The following is a 5101-nucleotide window of genomic DNA, read 5'->3' as shown; positions in this document are numbered from 1 at the left end:
TGCTTAATAAAAATAAAAATTATGAATTTCTTGAGTACCTATTTTGTGTCAGGTCCTGAGAAAGATAATCGGGAATTGGTGTCAATCTGCCATCTTTTCTTTGTTCACCCTGATCCTGCTTCAGATGTCTCCATCCTTAACTGACTTGTGTTTTGTTTATTCTTGATGTATTAGTTTGCTAGGGCTGCCATAACAGACTGAATGGCTTAAACAACAGAAAGTTGTCAAGCATGATGGCTCGCACCTATAAGCCCAGCTACTGGTGGTGGGGAGAGGATCACTTGAGCCCAAGAGTTCAAGACTGCAGTGAGCTAAGATCGTGCAACTGCATTCAGGCAACAGAGTAAGACCATATCTCTAAAAAAACAAAAACAAAAACCCTCCAGAAATTTGTCTTACAGTTCTGAAGGCTAGAAGTCTGAGATCAAGGTATTGTCAGGGCCCTATTCCCTCTGAAGGCTCTAGGCCACTCTCCTAACTTCTGGTAGTTTCTTGGCTTGTCAACATAACTCCAGTTTTCACATGATGTTCTCCCTGCCTGGGTATCCGTTGTTCAAATTTCCCCTTTTTATATGGACACCAGGGTTAATTGGATTAGGGGCCCACCCTACTCCAGTATGACATCATTTTAACTAAATCTGCAACTACTCTGTTTCCAAATAAGGTCATATTTTGAGATACTGGGGGTTAGGACTTTAACATACATATGTTGAGGGAACACAGCTCAACTCATAAAACCTTAGTTCATTTCTTAAGTGTGGTCCACTGAACACATCCATTGAAAACACCTGTGTATTCTTCCTAGAAATGCAGGTCCTTATGTGTCCGGAATTGGTGGGTTCTTGGTCTCACTGACTTCAAGAATGAAGCCATGGACCCTAGCGGAGAGTGTTACAGTTCTTAAAGGCAGCGTGTCTGGAGTTTGTTTCTTCTGACGTTCGGATATGTTCCGAGTTTCTTCCTTCTGGTGGGTTCGTAGTCTCATTGGCTTCAGTGAAGCTGCAGACCTTAGCGGTGAGTGTTACAGCTCATAAAGGCAGTGTGGACTCAAAGAGTGAGCAGCAGCAAGATTTATTGCAATGAGTGAAAGAACAAAAACTCCACAGTGTGGAAGGGGACCTGAGCGGGTTGCCACCGCTGGCTGGGCAGCCTGCTTTTATTCTCCTATCTGGCCCAACCCACATCCTGCTGATTGGTCCATTTTATAGAGAGCCAATTGGTCCATTTTACAGAGAGCTGATTGGTCCATTTTGACAGGGTACTGATTGGTGCATTTACAATCCCTGAGCTAGACACAAAAGTTCTCCACGTCCCCACTAGATTAGCTAGATACAGTGTCCACACAAAGGTTCTCCAAGTCCCCACCAGAGTAGGGAGATACAGAGTGTCGATTGGTGCATTCACAAACCCTGAGCTAGACACAGGGTGCTGATTGGTATATTTACAAACCTTGAGCTAGATACAGAGTGCCCATTGGTGTATTTACAATCCCTTAGCTAGACATAAAGATTCTCCAAGTCCCCACCAGACTCAGGAGCCCAGCTGGCTTCACCCAGTGGATCCCGCACAGGGGCGCAGGTGGAGCTGCTTGCCAGTCCTGCGTCGTGCACCGGCACTCCTCAGCCCTTGGGTGGTCGATGGGACTGGGCGCCCTGGAGCAGGGGGCGGTGCTGGTGGTGGGCCGCGCAGGAGTCCACCGTTGGGCGGGGGAGGCTCAGGCATGGCGGGCTGCAGTTCCCCAGCCCTGCCCCGACGGGAGGCAGCTAAGGCCCAGCGAAAAGTCAAGCACAGCAGCTGCTGGCCCAGGTGCTAAGCCCCTCACTGCCCAGGGCCGGCAGGGACGGCGGGGCGGCTGGCTGCTCCCAGTGCGGGGCCAGCAGAGCCCACGTCCACCCGGAACTCGCGCTGGCCCTCAAGCGCCATGGGCAGCCCGAGTTCCCGCCTACGTCTCTCCCTCCACACCTCCCAGCAAGCTGAGGGAGCCGGCTCCGGCCTCGGCCAGCCCAGAAAGGGGCTCTCACAGTGCAGCGGCGGGCTGAAGGGGCTCCTCAAGTGCCGCCAAAGTGGGAGCCAAGGCAGAGGAGGCACTGAGAGCGAGCGAGGGCTGCGAGGACTGCCAGCACGCTGTCACCTCTCACTTAGGCTTTACCCTAGACTAATGATTTTCAAAGGAAGAGAGTGGTTTTCCCCCCGGGGAATATTTGGCAATCCCTGGAAACATGACTGGGGGAGACGTGCTGCAAGTATCTAGTGGACCTGGAATGCTGCTGAACATCCTACAAAGCACAGGACACTGTCCCACAGCAAAAAATGATTCCACCTGAAATGTCAGTCGTGCCAAGATTGAGAAACCCTGTCCTAAAATTGGTAAGTCTAGTCTCTAGGAAAGTGGCCTGGAAACCTACATTCTGACAAACACCATAGCATCTTGTACCCCTACTAAAGCCGGAAAACCACTGCAAACACAAAAGCATTTTCTAGGCGTATGAACATGCTCCATTTCTCCTCAGATATTAATCATCTCTCTTATTTATTAACCATGCTAATTATGATAAGCTGCTTTTATTCAATACTACTACTTAGCAGTTCAGTTTACCAGTCAGTCTTAATTTAAGTTAGAATCTTATTTACATTTTAAAACTTCTATGCCACATTACATTATTTTTGGTCAACTGTCTGCATTTTCTGGGTGTCATTTGCCTAATGAAAAACTGTTGCCAATTTGTGACTTGGCAAAAAAGCAATGCTTTGCCTGCCTCCTCCAGTCTGCTAGTTTCTCCTGTACCCTAAGTGACTGACTCTTCTGTCGTATATTTCTTTCATCCCTTGCAATCAGTGCTACTGTTCTAAATTTCTTTCTCTTCCTTCCTTTTGGCACTTGAAAATATTGTTAGGGTATATTAATGGTGTCTTAAGAGCCAAAACAAGAAAATGGTAGTGTCATAAAAGTCACAAGAAGCCTAGGGAAAAATCTTGAAACGTCCATACTTACTTCCACTAAAGTAGGTCATTGGAAATTGTGTTACAATGTATAACAAATTGAGAACTTGATGCCTCTGTTAAAAAAAAAAAATGGCTTTTTAAATTAGTATTCCCTTTCAGAGAAAATCTTCCATTTTCCAGATAAGGCTTCCATAAATACCTCATCAGAATAAGGCAAACTGTGATTATTAAGAAAAAAAAAAAAATCCAAGGATTTGGGCAAGGTGGTGCCTGCCTGTGTAACCCCAGCTACTAGGAGGCTGAGGTGGGAGGATCTCTTGAGCCCAGGAATTCAAGACCAGCCTGGGCAACATAGTGAGTGAGACCCCTTTTCTAAAAAATAAAAAATCCAAGGGTTATAATTCTCCAAATACATGCCTCAGAATACTTCAGTCTTGAATTATTCCTGTCGGCTATTACATTATCCAAGCAAACTTTAACTAATAACTTTTTGCTAGTTTTCTAAAGTAATTACTGTTAAAGTTTTTGAGAACAATTCTAGCCTCCTCATCCAACAACCAAGATTCCCTAATAGTTGCTCTTTCTTTCAACAGTTTCTTAGGAATTAAAACTTCTTATGTCATTCAAGCATGTATCCTGTAACATTGTATAAACTTCAAGCCTGCTCCATCTTTGGAAATGTCATATTCAGCTGTGAACTCTGATGTATACCCTAGGCTTCAATCAAAAAACTTATTTTTTAATCAACTTGATTGCTGAGAATGAGCAAGGCATGGAATAAGCAGCCTTTATACTAACTCAGTTTTTAATGTAATCACTAAATTAAATGTATAAACAAAAGTGTGGTAACATATAGCACAATCTATACAGTTCAGAGAGAGATCTTTTGTTGTGATCGCATTCAAAACTGGATACCTGGTGAATGAAAGTTACCCAATATAATTCAGTTGGACTATTCAGGAAGTAGTGCTGCAGGAAATAAAAACCAAAAGAATAATAATTCAATTGGACTAGCTAGCCAACTGTTGCCTGTGTAAACTGATCACTCAACATAAAGTCCAGAGACTACTTCAATGAAAAAAACCAGAAAGGAAAGAGCGGTTGGGTTGTAAACATGAGTTCTCCTTTCTTGTATTCTTATTGTCTAAAGAGGAGCAAAGTACAAGGAGAAAATGATGTTTTACAAGAGTTGAGTGAACTGGACTTTCTGTTTTTTTTTGTTTTTTTTGTTTTTTTTTGTTTTTTTTTTGAGACAGAGTCTCATTCCAGTCACCTAGGCTAGAGTGCAGTGGCACAATCACAGTTCACTGCAGCCTCGACTTCCCTGTAGCTGGGACTACAGGTGCGTGCCACCATCCCCTGCTAATTTTTGTATTTTTTGTAGAGACAGGGTTCTGCCATGTTGCCCTTGAACTCCTGAGCTCAAGCAATCTACACACCTTGGCCTCTCAAAGTGGCTGGATTATAGGCGTGAGCCAGGGCACCCGGCCTGAATTAGACTAACTATGAAAGAAAGTCACAAAGCTGTTAGCTAGAGGTTCCTGCTGCTTGAAAATAATTCCTCCCTGCTGTACTACTCCAAAATCGGTGCCATTGGGGAAAGAATTATTGAGTGAAATGTTTTCTTTCTCGACCATCTCCAATATCTTACTAAAAAGAAAAATGTGAAAGGAAAACTATTGTGGCAAGATAGTCTACCAACAGGCCTTATTGGGTCACTATGCCTGAGTCACCCTTGTCCCACAATAACACTTCTCTGTTCTCAATACCTTGCTCCTGTCCTTTTAGACCCTGTTAGTACCTTTTCATTTCCAAGAAGTGGGCTGGTATAATGGAAAGAATGCTGCTAGACTTGAGGCCTAGTCTCAAATCTTGGCTCTGTTACTCAACTACCTAAGTCAGATCTCTTGTCTTCTTGGTGATTGTTTTCTAATCCTTAAAATGGGAGCAATAAAACTTATCTCACAGAAATAAAGTTGGTGCAAATGTTTACTTCTAATGGCCAAAACTGCAATTACTTTTGCACCAACCTATATATGTACTTGACATGTAGTGTTATGAGTAAATATTTGTTTACTTATTTATTTTAAGGCTTCCTCCAATTACTCCAGCATATATAGCTTTTCTTCCAAATCTATGAACCCTGACATATCATTAG

The sequence above is a fragment of the Pongo abelii genome, chromosome 1 (genome assembly GCF_028885655.2).
Source record: "Pongo abelii isolate AG06213 chromosome 1, NHGRI_mPonAbe1-v2.0_pri, whole genome shotgun sequence".
NCBI classification, from domain to species: domain Eukaryota; kingdom Metazoa; phylum Chordata; class Mammalia; order Primates; family Hominidae; genus Pongo; species Pongo abelii.
Note: the sequence above shows the minus strand (reverse complement) of the source record.